Source organism: Scyliorhinus torazame, chromosome 16, assembly GCF_047496885.1.
Source record: "Scyliorhinus torazame isolate Kashiwa2021f chromosome 16, sScyTor2.1, whole genome shotgun sequence".
NCBI classification, from domain to species: Eukaryota; Metazoa; Chordata; class Chondrichthyes; order Carcharhiniformes; family Scyliorhinidae; genus Scyliorhinus; species Scyliorhinus torazame.
The window spans coordinates 179,325,141-179,343,743 of record NC_092722.1 but is presented as its reverse complement, the minus strand read 5'-3'; the positions used below and the strand labels follow the sequence as shown (position 1 = coordinate 179,343,743).

General features: G+C 47.0%; 1 long non-coding RNA gene across 2 annotated transcripts in view; it reads left to right on the top strand.

The window, feature by feature from the left end:
• The window catches only part of LOC140392458 (uncharacterized), a 55,705-nt gene extending 37,674 nt beyond the window's left edge, over positions 1-18,031 (top strand). For both annotated transcript variants that reach the window (XR_011935370.1, XR_011935371.1), the window contains one exon: positions 17,552-18,031. This is a non-coding gene — a long non-coding RNA (uncharacterized lncRNA). The remainder of the gene's footprint in view (positions 1-17,551) is intronic.
• Positions 18,032-18,603: the final 572 nt, after the last annotated feature.

Here is an 18,603-nt window from a genome sequence, read left to right as displayed (position 1 = left end):
AGACCTTCGCAAGACCAGAAACCGGCAACTAAGTTTGAATCCAACGATCGCTATCCGGTAGAGACACCTAGCCACTGACCTGTAGCAGCCTTTTGAATCCCGCGGGCCAGATTTGATTGGACAAGCCATTCGTTTCCCTGACATGGTGGGCTCTTCCTAAGTTAAGTATTGGCCAGTAGTGATAGGTTTATTATATAGAAAGTAGTATTAGGGTATAAATATTGCTTGTTGTATATAATAAATGATCGTTGTTTTAATCCTTACTAAGCGGTGTGCTGTATTATTAATCATAACCTGAACTTGAACCACGTGGCGGTATCATAAAGATACCTGGTGACTCATGAGCAAAGGTGACGTAAACAGAGCAAATAGACTGAGGTTAAAAAGAGCAACACCACCTAAACTGGACAATTTAATCATCAGTCCTGATGCGTTCGTCATTCCTGAGTCTTGGTTAGGAAAACTCTCTTCTGGATCATGAACTACATTTATATCTTTTGTGAACACAGATCATTTGAAGCAGGAGGGGTTGCTATTTACCCTGAGGAGCGCCTGCATTGTTCAACTGTATTGTCAAAATCTATTCCTCGACAACTTGACACTGCTATTAAAAATTAAGACAGCAATTATTTTTTCTCTTGCAATAGCTGGTTGTTAGAAACCTCCCCTCAGCCTCAACAGGCATTCTAGCAACATGAAGTCAGCTCCTTGCTTCATTTACTGCTTCTGAGTCTTGTTTTACTAGGAGGTTTAAACCGCAATATCAGTAAACCTTTGTGACACTCTCAGGCGCCAATTGGACTCTTTGAACCTTTTTGAAAATATAACAGAAACTACTAGACCTGACGTTAAGTCTCCTGATAAATTAACCCCTCTTGATGTTATTCTTACGATTGCTCCCCCCCTCCCCCCGCCCCCCGCCCCCGGAATACCTGTCTTTTGCCAGGATTTGAGTGATCACTGCTTTATTGCTTGTGTCCAATGTTCATGTGCAGTAAAACATCCCCCCTGATTTTAATCAAACGTAGTTTTAGAAATTTTAATTAACAAGCATTTTTACACGATTTAGCTCAGGTAAATTGGCATACTTAATTCCTTCGGAAGGCCTTTTTAAACGTACATTTAGCTACATTATTAATAAACTTGCACCAATGAAGGAGTTCAGAATCAAAAGCAGCAGTAGTCCCTGGTTTAACTTATGTTCTGTGTTGTAGCCATGGTAAAGATGTACACAGAACATCTCGTTCTTTGACTAGTAAGATAGTTTATTAACGAAATGAACACGTGGAAAGATAACTAATAATAATAATAATCTTTATTTTCACAAGTAGGCTTACATTAACACTGCAATGAAGTGACTGTGACAATCCCCTAGTCGCCACATTCCGGCGCCTGTTCGGGTCCAGAGAGGGAGAACTCAGAATGTTCAATTAACTTAACAAGCTCGTCTTTCGGAACCTGTGGGAGCACCTGGAGGAAACCCACACAGACACGGGGGGAACATACAGACTCTGCACAGACAGTGACCAAGCCGGGAATCGAACCTGGGTCCCTGACACTCTGAAACAACAATGCTACCCACTGTGCCACCATGCCGCCCATGTAGCGAACTATAATACAAACGGTAACAAATAAGTGAATTCTCCTGGAGCTACTTCTAATGCGACTGTCCTCTAGTATGACTTACTACCAACTGCCCAATCTGTGAAGTCACATGGTGGATCACTGTCCCCACCTGGTGGTCGGAGGCCGTACATCCAACTATATACATTGCTATGCATATGCATATCACCACATAATTGTGTGCTCTCTAGCTTACTGCAATTAAAGAATGGAGCCTGGTGGATGGCAATGACTACGAAGAGCCAGGTGGACTGTCTTTGCCTCAAGCAAATCAGAAAACGTTATTCTCCGGCCATAAGAAAGGCAAAGGCAGATTATTATAAACACTAATTCACTACTTTGGGATGTAATCCCCAAAAGGTTTGGCTAACTGAAATCTTTCGAGAATAAATCCTCCACTTCTCAGTTACCTACTTCTAGAAGTTTCAATAATATTGTAGCTACAATAAAATGCGAATGATGGACCTTTTCAATTCTCTTTTTATTAAAGCAGGACAGGTGTTCGACATGACTATAGCTAACAATAGAGCTAGCTGTGTTCCTCCAGTGTTCATCAATACCAACTCTTCCCCATGTCTTCACAGTTTTTCCATACTGTCTGTCACAGTAGCAGAAGTGTCAGAAGAACTTTTCAACTTGGACCCTAATAGTGTGAGGTTATCCATTTTGGCCGAAAAAATAGAAAGGCAAATTATGATCTATGTGGAAAACAGATTCAAAATGCCTCCGGGCAGAGGGATCTGGGTGTGTTTGTTCATGAATCGCAGAAAGTCGGTGTGCAGGTGCAGCATGCAATAAAAAAGGCAAATGGAATTTCAGTGTTTATTGCAAAAGGACTGGAGTTTAAAAGTTGAGAAGTGTTGTTGCAATTGTATTGGGTTTTGGTGAGACCACATCTGGAGTATTGTGTCCAGTTTTGGTCTCCTTATTCGAGGAAGGATGTGGTGGCATTGGAGGAAGTTCAGAGGAGGTTCACTCGATTGATTCCGGGGATGAAAGGGTTGGCGTACGAGGAGAGATTGACCAGTTTGGGCTTATACTCGCTGACGTTTAGAAGGATGAGAGGGGACCTGATCGAGGTATATAAGATACCAAAAGGGATTGATAAAGTAATTGTAGGCCAAATGTTCCCCCTTGTGGGGCAATCTAGAACCAGAGGTCACAGAGAAAGGCTGAGAGGCGGATTTAGAACTGAGATGAGGAGGAACTATTTCTCGCAGAGGGTGGTGAATTTGTGGAACTCGCTGTTCCCACGGTGCAGTGGAATCGGAGTCATTAAATGGTTTCAAGAAGGAGGTAGATGTATTTCTGATTTTTAAAAAGAGGACAAAGGGATATGGGGAATAGGCAGCGAGGTGGATTTGAGACCAGGAAGAGGTCAGCCACGATCTGATTGAATGGTGGAGCAGGCTCCAAGGGCTGAATTGCCGACTTCTCCTCTTAGCTCCTATGGTGCTGTGTAAGAAGGCAGCAGGTACTGATGACCTGGACCCTTTTTTTGTCATTTCTGCCCCTTTCTGTTATCTATTTAACCTCACTATTCAAACACCAGAAATCCCTTTAGTGACAGCCTGCCACTGTCCTACCCCTTTTGCAAAGGGCGGTAATAGTTCAGATGCAAAGTGCTGCAGACCAATTTCTATTTTACCCTCAACAAGGGTGGATCACGCTTTGACTTTTAATACCCATATTGATATTTTACAAGCTTAGGTTAAGTTTGCATTTGGTTTTCTGTATCACAGTGGGTCCTCCGGCACTCACTCGAACAGAATCTGCATGGTTCAGGTATCGCTTTTGCTGACCTAATTTAGAAAATGGTTTCCAAAACCTCTCGGTAAGTGAGACGTCTTCTTTCACTGGTTCACACCCATCACTGTAGTCCCTGATTAACTGGCCCACATTGCACACAAGGTGCCAACTCCACTGGCTTCATCGAACCTTGCTCGGGAAAACACCCGCCTATTGAGCACACTGGGCTCAATAGCTGGCTTGTAATGCAGAACAAGGCAGCAGCACGGGTTCAATTCCCGTACCAGCCTCCCCGAACAGGCGCCGGAATGTGGTGGCTAGGGGCTTTTCACAGTCACTTCATTGAAGCTTACTTGTGACAATAAGTGATGATTATTATTATTATTGAAATGTTTGTTACATTTTACTCTCAATTGACTTACCTGGTGAAATAAAGGTTGAATAAAATAAATAAGTTCTGTGCCCTTACCACCCTCAGTGCTTCCTCCAAGTGGTGTTCAAAATGGAGGAGTATTAATTGCTTATCTGGGAGGCAAATAGGTGGCAATCACCAGAAGGTTTCCTTCTCCGTGTTTGACCTGAAGCCATGAGACTCCATGGGGCTCAGAATCGATGTTGAGGACTCCCAGAGCAACTCTCGCCCGACTGTATACCACTGTGTTGCCACCTCTGTTGGGTCTGTCTTACCGGTGGGACAGGACTCACCCAGGAATGGTGACAGTGGTGTCTAGGTCATTCTCTCCAAGGTATGGTTCCATGAATACGTCGGGCTGTCGCTTGACTGGGCTGTGGGGCAGCTCTCCCAATTTTGGCACAAACCCCAGATGTTAGTAAGGATGTAAGGAGGACTTTGCAGGGTCGATGGGGCTAGGTTTGCCGTTGTTAGTGGATGCCGAGCGATTCATCCAGTTTCATTCCTTTTAGGCTTTGATACAACTGAGTGGCTCGCTGGGCCATTTTAGAGGGCATTTAAGAGTCATGCACAGTGTGGGTCAGACCACAGAATTTCTTCCCTAAGAATCATAGAATCATAAAATCCCTAAGGTGCAGGAGGAGGTCATTCGTCCATCGAACTGCACCAACCCTTCAAACTCCCAAACTCCACACCCCCCCCCACCCCACCCTCCCCACCCTCCACCCCCACCCACCCCCCACTCACCCCGCAGCCCATAACCTAACCTGCACATTCCTGGACACTAAGGGCCAATTTAGCCTGACCAATCCACCTAACCTGCACATCTATGGACTGTGGGAGGAAACCGGAGCGCCCGGAGGAAACCCACGCACACACGGGGGGAGAACGTGCAGACTCCACACAGTCATCCAAGGCCGGCATTGAAGCCAGGTCCCTGGCGCTGTGAGGCAACAATGCTAACCACAGTGCCACCATGTCGCCCATGGTAAGAAACATTCCAAGGAACATTAGTGAACCCGATGCATTTTTCCAACAATCAACAATGGTTTCACAGTTACTATAACTGAGACTAGCGCTCCCCGAACAGGTGCCGGAATATGGCAACTAGGGGCTTTTCACAGTAACTTCATTGAAGCCTACTCGTGACAATAAGCGATTTTCACTTCATTTCATTTTTCATTTTCGTGTCAGATTTTTTTATTAACTGGATTTAAATTCCACCAGCTGATGTGGTGGAAATTTAAACTTGTGAACACAAAGCATTAGACTGGATCTCTGGATTGCTCGTCCAGTAAAATTGCCACTGTGCCACTGTCTCCCTACATTACAATGCCAAAGATTAATTCATCCTCACAGGAATGCTGCTTCTAAACTCCCATCTGCTGTAGTGCAGTGCAGAGTGCAGCACTGCGGAAAGTGTAGGGGAAATTACAGTAATCTATTCTGAGAGGCAGTTGGAAAACAGCGCAGTAAATAAGCGATGCATCAATATCATAATCTCTTGTTGAGGAACATACTGTAATCCTAAAGCCATTAAGACGCAAGCCCTATTTCTCTCGCCACCTCTCAATTTTCTTGCCAAAGATAAAACAAAATCACAATTGAAATGGACTTAATTTGAGCCATTCTTCATAATTTTATTTTCCATTTCACGGATTGCTTGGTTTCCCTTGTGAGACAACCAGGTCACATGGCTTCCACTTTTTTCTGGCCCCCGTGTCTTTCAACAAATGTTTACTCAACTATAAAAGGAGATGTCAACTTGTAACTGTTTGGGGAATAAGGGACTTGCAAAGTCCTATAGTTGGGTTTTAAATCTAATGAACTGTAGAAGTTGTAAATTGAGCATTGCTGTGTGCAAGAGGAAGGTTTAAAAGTGCTTTGAACCATGGCAACAGTTTGTCACTCTGGCCAATTTTTCCTTCTATTAAAAATATTACAAGGGTAGAAAGTAAGCACCATATCATCAGAAACATAATCGATAATTGCAGACAAACCACCAACAACTCCAACCCGCTAACTCCCTGCGTCGCACACACCTGAAAGGTTCGAGATTCAATTTCCAGTCCATGCTGAATTTGCTGCTATTAGTTTGGCACCACAGATTATCCCAAAGACCCTGTAACTAAGGGACACACAAAAAAATCAGGTTGAATTCCTGACCTTATTGGGAATCCAGCGACAGGTACTAGAGAGCGCACCTTGGATGTTGGGCCTGGACATGGTCAGACACATCCACAGTCTAAAGAAAATCATTATCTAGGGACATGAAAGAAGAATGCTTTTGTAAGACAACTATCAGGCCATACCGATAGGTGGAAACAAAAACTTACTTCAGATAAAAAAAACAGGTTAAAAGGATATGGGGAACAGGCAGGAAGGTGGCTCTGAGACCAGCAAGAGATCAACCATGATAGGATTGAATGGCGGAGCAGGCCTCAAGAGTCGAATTGCCTACATCTGCTCCTAATCCTGATGTTTCTGTGTTTATTTTACTCTAACTATTATGTATAGCTCCAGCAGTTCCCTACTGGGAAGTCGAGTCGGTGTCTTACTGGCCAACTCTATTTACATAATCAAAGATTGTTAATGGTCCCCTGCCCCCTTATCAGAGATGCTCGTATTCTGCAAGATCCACGGGGTAGTTAATCATCCCTACCCTGTAAGACCCATGCCGGTTATCACAAATGCCCATCTTAGGATGGCCTGTGGAATATTACCTAGCACAAGTCAGTGCCCTCAATGGATTAATTGATCTGTGTTTGATTGTGTTAGTCTGTTTACTGATCTATGCTCACTTTCTACTTAATTGCTTAAGGCAGTGGGTGGAGCTAGAGAGATCAGTAGCTGATACCTTACAGAAAGTTCCAGAAAGTTCTGGGTTGAGACCATGGCCAGAATTTTCAGGATGAGTTAAGCAGGGAACGCATCGCCATCGCCTCCAGCAGGTCGATGCCATTTCACCCTCTAACGAGCATAGATTGGCAGAAGGCGGGACTTCCGTCCATCACCGGGAGCAAGTAACATCTCGGACAGCTGTCGGCCAAGCTGATTGGCTGGCAATTCTCCAGTCATTCCAGGAACAGTGCCGCAGTGGCCAGAACAGGCACTGCAGGTAACTGCCTGGAACTAAGTGGGGTGAAGCGAGGAGAGTGGGCGTCAAGAAAGGCTTGGGGTTTCATTAGGTTGGTGTTCAGGGTCGAGGGGATTAGGTCGGGGGTGGGGAAGAGATGTCCGGAGGTCACTGGGTTCTAAGTGCACAGCACGCCATTCATAAGGACTCCTGATGGAGGTCCCCCCACGCATTCCCTCCTGAAATTGAACACTGTTTACCCTCCCTGATTTACCATCCACCCACCAGCTTAAAAATTGAGGCTGACAAGGAAAATGTCCTTAAGTGGCCATTAAGTTACCACTTCAGGGCCTTAATTGGGGCAAGGGCTGACTTCCCATCTGAGGTCCTGCCCACCCTGGCGTATAATCATGACCAGGTCGAGGTGGGCAGGATTCCAGAGGGAATCCCATCCATGCAATTTTACGCTCCCCCACCTCAGAACCTGCTAGCGAGGGGAGCATAAAATTGTGGCCCATTGTGTATAGAAATCCTCTGAGTTCTGAGATATTTGTAAGTACTGTAATAAACCCGTTGTAGATTTTGTCCTCTCTGCATTACTCTGAGGTAAATCAGATGTGAAAGACAGACAGAAAAATTATGAATATATAACAACGTACTTTGGATGAGGCGTTAAACTAAAAGGAATGTCTTGTGGTTCAGGAGACTTTAAAAATCCAATTCACTATTTGAAGGAAATTTCTCCAATCTCTTCCAACCTTCCTGCCTACAGAAAAAAAATCTAATCAAAAATAGATTAATTAGATAAAAAATAAATGGTTTGCATTTATACAGCACCATTTGTGACCATGAGATGTTCTGAGGTAGTCTTGCAGCTGATAAAGTACCTTTGAATGGACATGATGCTTGACAGATATACTAGTATTTTAAAAAAGGGCAGCACGGTAGCACAAGTGGATAGCACTGTGGCTTCACAGCGCCAGGGTCCCAGGTTCAATTCCCCACTGGGTCACTGTCTGTGCGGAGTCTGCACGTTTTCCCCATTTCTGTGTGGGTTTCCTCCGGGTGCTCCGGTTTCCTCCCACAGTCCAAAGACGTGCAGGTTAGGTGGAATGGCCATGATTTTTAAAAATTGCCCTTCGTGACCAAAAAGGTGAGGAGGGGTTATTGGGTTGCGGGGATGGGGTGGAGGTGAGGGCTTGAGTGGGTCGGTGTAGACTCGATGGGCCGAGTGGCCTCCTTCTGTACTGTATGTTATATGTTTTATGAATGTAGTCCCTTTTGTATGGGAGGGAATGTGGCGACCAATGTGAACACAGTCAAGTACCACAAGGAGCAATAAAATGAACAACCATATCAATAAAATCAGCAGATTACTGCAGATGCTAGAATCCGAAAGAAGAACGGAGGATGCTGGAAATATTCAGCAGGTCGTGCAGCATCTATCAGGAGAGAAACAGAGTTAACATTTCGTGACCATAGACCCTTCGTCAGAACTGAAAGGAGGGAGAATATTTGGGCAAAGGAAACTGCAACAAAAAGTGCCATCTTTAAGAAGAGAACGACAGACGGCCTGGTGCGAGAGGGGGAAGGGGTGTTTTGCATTGAGATAATACATATATGGAATATTTTAAAAAGAGAAGAGAGGGAGTATAAGATGGAAGAGGTGGAGAGGGATTAGACATCCATAGGAGGCGGTAAGGGAGCTGAAAATTGTTGATATGTTGCAGGGCATCAGAGGAATCACAAGCGTAGGTGGGAAGAGACTGGACAAGGGGAGAGAGGACGGAGTCAAGAGAGGAATAAATTAGTTCCTTGGGGCGGGAACAGGCTGAACCGATGGGTCTACCAGAGCAGCCCTGGATCTGCATTTTGGAAAGAGGTAGAAACGGGTTGTGAGGGGTTGGACGACTATGAGGTTGGAGGCTGTGGAGGGAAGATCTCCAAAGGCGATGAGGTCAGCGGGAGTCCTGGAATCAATGGCTTGATGTTCGGAGGTGGGGGTCATGGTCCAGGGGGAGGTAGGAGGAAGTGCCTGAGAGTTGGCGCTCAGCCTCTGCGAGGTAGAGGTCAGTACGTCAGACGACAATGGCACCACCCTTGTCATCAGGTTTGATCATAAGGTCAGGGTTGGACCGGAGAGAACAGAGTGCATCAAGTTCAGAGGGAGACAGATTAGAGTGGACGAGACGGGTAGAGAAACTGGGACGGGCGATGACAGTTCTCAATGTAAAGATCGAGAGCAGATGGGACCCCAGAGGGTGGGGTCCTGGTAGAGGGAGGATACTGTTTTGTGTCTTGTTCGAGGGATAAATGTTGGCAAAGACACCAAGAGAAAGCCTCTGCTTTCCTTCGAATAAGGCCATCACAAACACCTGTGAATGAAAACAGGACCTCAATTCAGTATCTCATCCTGGGGTCAGCTCCTCTGACCGCACAGCACTCCTTCAATGCTGCTCCGACCTGCGCAAGTCCCTTGCAACATCAGATTCAGGTATTGCCACTAACCCAAATCTGACACCTATATCTAAACAGAAGGATGCCTCCCAAATCACAATCTTTAACCAATATATTAAAGATCCATCCTTTCTTTTTGGCACTTCTAAGCATCTGAAATACAAAACCTTATGCACAAAAAAATGCTGGTAATGTATAGCATTTGGGGAAAAAATGATAAGTCAATTAGCACCTCTGACGGAATGTTTGCACAGACTAGTCAATGTCTATATACTCACAGGTTTCATTTTCCATCCTTCCCCAGAATATCCAGGAATTGGGCTGGGTAGTATATGTGAATACGTCTGCTAAATGAACACTTTTCAAAATTGCACACAGCCATTTCATCCCTTAACTAAATTATAGAAAGAGAGAGCAAGGAAGGGGGGGGGGGGGTGGAGTAAAAGCAGGATGATTAAGAGTCTTGAGCAAGCAGAGAGATAGAGAGATGGTGAGAAAGAGTGAGAGAACATCAAATGGGAGGTAAATGCACAGAGACTGATGGACAAACAGAAAGTATTAGAGAAGAAGAGGCCAACAGAGACTGTTATAGGACAAGTAACAAGCAATTACTTTGTCCTTTTGTCCTTGAGCAATGCCAAAAGAGATTGCTGGTGTAACCTGGGCAACATTCTGAAACTTAACTCAATCAACAACCAGGACAAGTAAAGTTCAATTTCATTTGTATGTTTCTTTGTGAACCTTCCTTAAAAAAATGCTTGGAAGAACATGTTGGATAGAAGGATATTTTTCTCAGAAAGATTCATGTCTTCACCTCATTGCTTCCACCGTACATCTAAAAGTCTCTGAACCGCAATATTTTAACAATGTGGGAACATCTTTTTTCATTACTGAGCGTAGAGATGTATCACACTGACAGACTGTGCTGCTCCATAATTACATGTCACCGCAGCAAATTCTAATAATCTAACACATAATATTGTGAAATAGATCTGAACTCATTCTCCACATCGTTATGCTTTAACTCAGTGAAGCCTGTAGTTATTCTTTATCCTTTACATTTTCAATTTCTACTTGCTACGTCAGTTTGAGATTTTCATTTTGCACTCACGGATATCATCAGCGTGGAATGTGGGCTTTTGTGGGGGACCTTTTTCAGTACACATGTGTTTTTCACTCGCATTTAAAGTTTCAGTCATGCATTCCAAAGAAAGCCAGATAGCTAGCAATAAATCTCCTGAATACCTGTCCATCCACAGATCGCACAGTGCTGATAAGAGCATTACCAGTGATCACGTCCAATTACAACAGCAGACTATTTCTTTGTGATTTTATTTTTAGTTTCTTAAATGTATGGTTTCATTAAAGAGAAAACACTCATGCAGAATAGGGCGACTTCATTTTTTAAAAACTCAAACAGGCCATACAAATCCTATTTTACTGCTCCTAAAGTTATTTTGAGCGAGCTTCTCGGCGACGCGCTATTCGCTGAAGGCGGGATTCTCTTCTCCCGTTGCTTGTTAACGGGGTTTCCCATTGAAGCCATCCCACCCAACCGGGAAATCCGCGGGGGGGGGGGCTGTGCAGCCGGCGGGAACAGAGAATCCCAAAGTCCGGAGAATTCTGGCCTTTGTCTTTAGTTTCTTAACTATACCCTGTACCATATAAACTTACATTAACTTACTGAGAGGCCTAGGTAGAGTGGACATGGAGAGGATGTTTCCACTCGTAAGAAAAACTAGAACTCAAGGACACAGCCTCAGACTGAAGGGGCGATCCTTTAAAACGGAGATGAGGAGGAATTTCTTCAGCCAGAGGGTGATGAATCTGTGGAACTCTTTCCCGCAGAAGGCTGTGGAGGCGAAGTCACTGAGTGTCTTTAAGACAGAGATAGATAGGTTCTTGATTAATAAGGGGATCAGAGGTTATGGGGAGAAGGCAGGCTAATAGGGTTGAGGAAAATATCAGCCTCGATGGGCTGAATGGCCTAAATCTGCTCCTATGTCTGATGGTCTGAACCTTTTATCATTTGGTTTATTGAACCTCCACTCCATCTCAAACCTTCCCATTTGTTTGTCCTCCTTCCTCCCCACTCTAATGTGCTTAAAACCCATCAACATTTCTATCTTTCCTCAGTTCTGATCATCGACCTAAAATGTTCGCTCTGTTTCTCTCTGGGCAGCTACTGCTTAACTGGCTGAGTACTAACAGCCTTTTCCGTTTTTATTTCAGCCATTTTGTCTTTATGAATCTCTGGGCACTTTGATATGCGTCAGAAATGTCCACGTTGAGTAGTGTCCGCCACTCCTGCCTCTGAGTTGGAAGGTTGTGGGTTCAAGTCCCACCGCGGGACAAAGAACAAGGCTGACACTTTGGTGCAATATTCGGGCATTGCTGCGCCATTGGAAGTGCCACCTTTCAAGAAGAGACGTTAAACCGAGGCCCTGTCTGCCTCCACAGGAACTATGTCAAGGAAGAGCAGGGGAGCTATCCCCGGTGCCTTTGCCAATATTTATCCCACAATCAACAGTACAAGATCAGATTGTCTGGTCATTATCACATTGCCGTTTGTGGGAGCTTGTTATGCGTAGACTGGTGGCCAGGTTTCCTACATTACAACAGAGACGACACGTCAAAAAGTACTTCACTGGCTGTAAAGTGCTGTGTGACGCCCAGGGATCATGAAAGACGCCATATAAATGCAAGCCTTTCTTTCTTTCAAGCAACGTTTGTTCCGACTGCTGATGATCAAACTCCTTCATTAAGGCAGTTCTTTCACCTCAAGAATTACTCCTTTGTCGTGTAAATAGAGCAGCAAATGGCAGTCCATTCAATAATACGCCGCATCTGAGTGGATCCCGCACCACTGGTGACCGTTCCCCCTCACCTTCTAATTAATGGAATCAACTTTGGACTTAAGCCTATTGCAGATTTAGTAACTTCCATTTGTAGAAGTGTGAGGGATGCAAATCATTGAATGCAATTTCTTTTATTATTCAGTGGCCGTACTTGCATATTTTATTCAGCTGTGAAGACAAAAATTGCTTCGCTATTTTTGTCTCAATCTATGCAATTATCTTAATCATAGGTCCAAATATGTGACATGGAGGTAATTTACATTTTAGCTCCATTTATTCATTATAACTAGAAATAGCATCAAAGTGCAGATACGTTATTAAAATCCCCATCACAGCCTCAGTTGATAAGGAGACAGAGGGGCTCATGTTAACTTTAAATAACAATCTAATTGGAGCAGAAATTGGATCAGGAAGGATGTGTAAGAGAATGAAAAAGTTAAACTCTTCCCCAAAGTCCGGAACTGAGCCACATAGACCGTTAGCTCTTGGGTTGAAGGAGGAGTGCGGGATTGCTGTTTGGAGGATGATTTTTTGGCTGCGTTTGCGGCCAATGCCATGCATGCACAGTGCTAATGTTCCCCTCAGACGCGCTTCATCTCTGCTTCAATACCTGTGTTGCAGGGAGTTCCCGACTTATTTTAGCCTACTGTGCAATGACTAGGGGCGAGATTCTCCGTCGGTCAGGAAGCTGGAGTCGGGAAACGGGATCAGGTGGAGAATCCCACATCAGCCAAAAATCGAAGCCACCGCCAAGCGCCCGACGGAATGCCATGCTCGGTGCCTCGACCGCGGCATGAATGCGTCCTATGCCGCATGTATAGTAAATGCCATTGGCATATCATTAACGGGCCCGTCCCAGTATTCTCCGGGGCTCCTGCGATGCTCCGTCTCCGCGAGGTTCACTTGTGGTTTTAGAAATTGGGAAACAGGTGCAGTGGCTGCTGAGGGAAAGGTGGAGGTAGGACATGTTCCCAGAGGCGCAACTGTGGGCTGCCGGCCCTGCCGCAAGCATGGCTGGCTGTGGGTGTGCGTAAGGACGGGCCGAGGGTAATAGCGGGGAGTAACAGGGGATAGGCTGTCGCATTGGGGTGGCCCCAGGACCGGGTTTTCCAGGCACAAACCGCCATTGCCGCGGCCTGCAAGGTAGCCGCCTTGCTGCACATTCCACTGATCACTCAACATTGCCCATGGTTACGTAGAACGACAACAGCCTAAGGGTGGTTGGGGGGATAGGCGGGAACTTGCAGGAGCAGGGGCTGCAGTGCAGGCCAGGGTATGTTAGACCAGGTTGGGCACGGGGGATGTGCGCCATGCTGACATGTCTGCCTTTCACTCCCTGCAGACAATGGATTTTGGAATCCAACCAGGAATGGTTGCCATCATCCTAGCTGGGGGATGCAATGAGGTTGTACAAGCAGGAGCTGCTTAGGGAGGACGCTACAGCATTCAGGCCTGCCCCAGAGGAACAGAAGCCAGCTGGGGAGGATGGAGAGCCAGCCGCACAACAGACCGAGGAGGAGGTGGGAAGGAGGCCTCAAGTGTACCAGCAGAACCTAGCATTCAAGGACCTACTGGACCTACAAGGACCTACTGGACTGGGCATGCCGTCGAAGGCCCCGGCTGAGCCGTGGGACCACATGGCATGTGGTCCAGTGGCACACGTGGAACCGTGGGAATAAGGGGGAGGACCTCCGCTCCCGGTGGTTGTCAAGGTGACGGTTGATCTGAACGCTTTCTCCACAGGGTCCTTACAGGCACAGTGGGGACCTGTCTGAGATCTCACAGACCTCAGTGCACAGGTGCACCCGCGCCATCATGGAGGCCCTATATGCTTGGTCGGCACAATATATCAAATTCAATGTGGACTGAGCCCACCAGGATGCCCGGGCAGCGGGGTTTGCCGCCATCACCGGGGTGTCCCAGGTTCAGGGGGTGACCGATGGGACACATGTCCTCCTAGAAGGACCGGCTCATAGATACATAGATATATAGAAGATAGGAGCAGGAAGAGGCCTTTTGGCCCTTTGAGCCTGCTCCGCCATTCACCACGATCGTGGCTGATCATCCAACTCCTAAAGCCTAATCCTGCTTTCTCCCCATAGCTTTTGATCCCATTCTCCCCAAGTGCGATATCCAGCCGCCTCTTGAATATTTTCAAAAAATATAAAATTCATGAGGGGGTGGTCTTCACAAACCGAAAGGGATTCCGCTCCATGAGCGTGCAGCTAGTGTGTGACCATGAGCTGCACATCATGCACGTCTGCGCCCTATACCAGATGTGCATGACGCCTTCATCCTGGCACACCCGATGGGTCCCGACGTCTTTGAGGCACACCCCCGGGTGAGGTGTTGGCTCCTGGGCGACAAGGGTCATCTCCTGCGGTCATGGCTAAGGACACCTATTTGGAGGCCACAGACAGACGCAGAGAACAGCTACAAAGACGCCCATGCCACGAGCAGGGCAGTAATCGAGTGGTGCATCGCCGTCCTGAAGGTGCAGTCCAGGTGCCTGGACCGCTCTGGAGGGTCTCCCATATCATGGTGGCCAGTGCGTCCCCCCCAACATCACGCAGCAGAGGGGTGACATGCTGGAGGGGTGGGATGAATGCCAGGCCTCGTCCAATGAGGAGCATACGGGGCGTGGTGAGGACGGGCAGGACATGGGGCTCCGGGCTGACACAGGAGGCCGCACAGCGCGTGCGCCTGGGCCAGTGCGCACGAGAAGCTCTGATCGCCTCCACATCCCCCTCCTCCACCCCCACTGCCGACTGACCACACTCTCCCATGGCCATGCTCCCTGCAGCAACCAGCAACCCCCACACACCCGCACCTCCGTGATTCTTACCTGTCACACCACAGGGTTTGGACCCTGGGTTGGCAGTAACAGTGTGTTCAATCAATGGAATGGAGGGTGATAACGACCCGCTCTGCGATGAACTCTGGTGCTCCACTTCGTTCGACAATGTCTGACTCCTGCCCGTGGTAGCACCGTCCACCTGGGTGATCCTTGCGTGCGAGCTGGCCATTCCTTCGAGCGGTCCCACCGATCCATTAGGGTGGCGGAGGTGGGGCAGAGTCCTGGAGAGGGGGGGTTGGGTGGAGAGGTATGGGGGTGGGGCTGGGTAGCGGGGTGATGCACGGTGGCTGACCTGGAGGCCCTGGCCCATTCCCACCTACAACGGCCGCCCATCCCCGCCATAGCACCCCCCCTGCAGCTAGCCCAGCCCATCCCTCACACCCTCCTGACAGAGCACCGAGGTAGGTTGAAACGTTTGTGGGCAGCTGTTTATTGTAAACAGGTGAATATGTATCTATAGGTTTGTGCCCTAACCCCTATCGCTGTCCTGTGAGCTGCACCCATGCCAACATAACTGGTGTCTAACTTTCTTGCCTTACAGGCCCTAACACTATATCTCGGTGGATCCCCAGGTGGTACATCAGGGGTGGAGGCGGCCTGCTGAGTTTCCCACCCTGTGGCCTGGGTCCCCTTTGGCGTCCGTCCTCTGGAGCGACTGGGCATGGACAGACCCGGCAGTCTCTCGGGCCTCTCAGATAGACTGGTACCATCCTTTTCTGCCCGTTTCCCACGGATGCGCCAGGGACAGGAAGGAGGGAGTCTGGGGCGCTATGGTATTCTGGACCCTGCCCTACGGGGGTCATCGGAAGGGGTCCCATCACCTCCTCCTCCCTTGGGGTGCCAGATGGGCCCCGGGCTACTCCTTGGGATGGGGGTATGGCCGGAGCGAGCTCCTGGGGCTCCACGGGCACCGGGAACTTGCAGTCGTGGAGGCCCGCTCTCGTCCCGACCAGGGTCTCAATGCTCACGGTCATGGAGCACAGGGCCTGGGCCACCTCCCTCAGAAACTGTGCCACCTCCCCCTGGGACTGGCTCAGGTCAGCCAGTCCCCTGGCCATGCTGCCTAGGCACGCAACCATGGCCCGTTGTGACTGTACCAAACTCTGGAGCGCCACGGTAATGTCCAGGTGCCTCAACCACTGCCTACACAGTGTGCCCCAGATCTTGGACATCCTGACCCATGGCTGATACCTTCACCCCAAGGCCTCCACCGCTGACATTACCCATGCAGTGTTGGCCTCGCCCTGCATCACGAACCAGCTGTCCAGCCAACTGAGCTAAACCTACCCATGGTTTCTCCATCTATATGTAAATCTAATAGAAGTGTAGGTCTGTGTGGAGAAATATTTCCTGATTATCATTCTTAAATCAAAAGTTCAAAGTGAAGTGAATTTTAAAAAGGCTTTCTGGCAGGCTGGGCTCAGCAGGGTCATGTCTGCAGAGACCTGTTGCTAATGATTGTGGATGTGCACTCGAAAGGGCCGGAGGTCGCGTTAATCAGGTCAACAACAACTGAGCAAATAATTGAGGAACTAGACAAAGTATTAGCAAGATTTGAAACACCGGAGTAGATTGTCAGTGATAAGTTTACTTCAAAGGAGTTTGAGGACTATGTGAAAGGAAATGACATACACCATATCAAGTCATCTCCATATCATCCAACAACAAATGGATTGGCAAAATGTTTTGTGCAGTCATTAAAACATTCTAGCAAAGGATCAGAGAATACTATCTCGAAGAGTAAACAAATTTCTCCACGCAAAGTTCACCAGCAATGCTGCTGTTTAAGAGGAAGCTACAAACACAGTTTGATTTGTTAACTCCAGCTGATACTTCAGAAATTGTTAAACGACAACAACAAGCGTAAATTGCGAGTAGGGTGAAAAACTCTAAAAGGGAGAGAGAGTGCTAGCTAGGAGCGACACCACTAACGGGAATTGGGTACCTGCCTTGATCGTAGCAAAGGCAGGTCCAATATCATACCGGACAGACGGATGATGGGAGAGTTTGGCAATGTCATGCCGATCAGCTACTTGCTGCACAAAGTGAGCTTGCAGAAACTTCTCAAGAGATTCTGCCTGTAGATGATCCAGGGAGCTATACTTTGGAATGGAGACCAGAGTTTAGATTCTGTTTCTGAGGACTTTTCAAAGCCTATGATGACAGGTACTGAAGTAACTACTCAAGGAGCTCCATCTGCAGAAAAGAGTGAGGGCACTTCTGAGGCTGCAGGTAGCCAAGTTCCAAAATGCCAAATTCTACCAAAAAGGGACAGATGACACCACAGAGATTGTACAAATGTATAGGAATAACATATCAGGGGATCTGTTCTATGAATGTTAATTGTTGTTGTTGCACAATTGAAGTAAAGAGGGAGGGGTGTAATGTAACACATTTGTGTTGATCCTGTGTCACATGGTGTGTAGTGACGTCAGCAGAGTGTTTGAGCCGGCTTTGACCCGATCATCATCTTGATTGTATGAGCAACACGCTTAATAAACTCTCATTGTGTTTTACAGCAATCCAGAGTGTGGGCACCTCCATACCTTTTCTTTTTGCGGCAACAAAGAAATAGACCAAGCACAGTGGCCTCAATTTGCCAGTGTGTATGGCTGCCAGGCGGGGCACGCTAGCTGCAATGTGAACAAGCATACAAAGGAAGAGGGCACGAGGAAAGATGGGCTTTGTAGACATGTTGTAATTTTGCTCGGTTACCTTTGAGAAAACGTGCTTTCAGGACTTTACCTCAGGCAATTAAACAGATATGGATAGAGTTGACGATCGTGTAGCTTGTTCATGCTGCGTGGGCACATTCCACACTTCCTACCATCTCCCTCACCTCAGTCCGCTGAGCGTTAGGAAGTCCACTGACATGACTGGAGAGCTGTCATCTTGAAGCTGAAGCCAAGAATAATCATCTGATAAAATTCTTCAATTAAAATGTATTTTGTTTAGGACGTTTCATTCATCAATAAAGTAATCAACTGACATAATCCTATCAGACTGTGTTAGCTGAAGTAGCTGTGTCTTTTTAAACCCACAGAATCAACAACGCCAGCACATTTCCACATGGAATTTGTATTGCCTTACAGAATATTAAGCATGAAAATCATTCAAAGTGTATTTTATCTATCGATATGCTCACTGACAGACACGCAGTTGTCTGTTGAAATTAGTATGGTCGGCACATTTTAGTGGTTTATGAGATCCCCTCACTGAAAGTGAGGCACGGATCAGGGATTTAGGGAGCTTTCTTCTGGAAGATGAGGCATAATTTAACCCGGGTGATCAAATCTTTCCAAGACATCCTGACTGGAACGCAGCACAGTTCCACAGAGTTCAGCTTAACACTGAAGCTGTGAGAAGAGTGTGCGGGTTTAGGAAAGACATTGAAGAGTGAGTTAGCAGACTCAGCAAATACACCTAATGGCCTTTCAGATTAGGAAAATCCGAGTTACAATCCCTGGTTTGCGCTGAATGACAGATGAGGGATCTGAGCTGCAAGGTATGTTTTCCTTAGAATTAAGGAGATTTGATAGAGGCTTACAAGATTACGACAGAGGTGGATAAA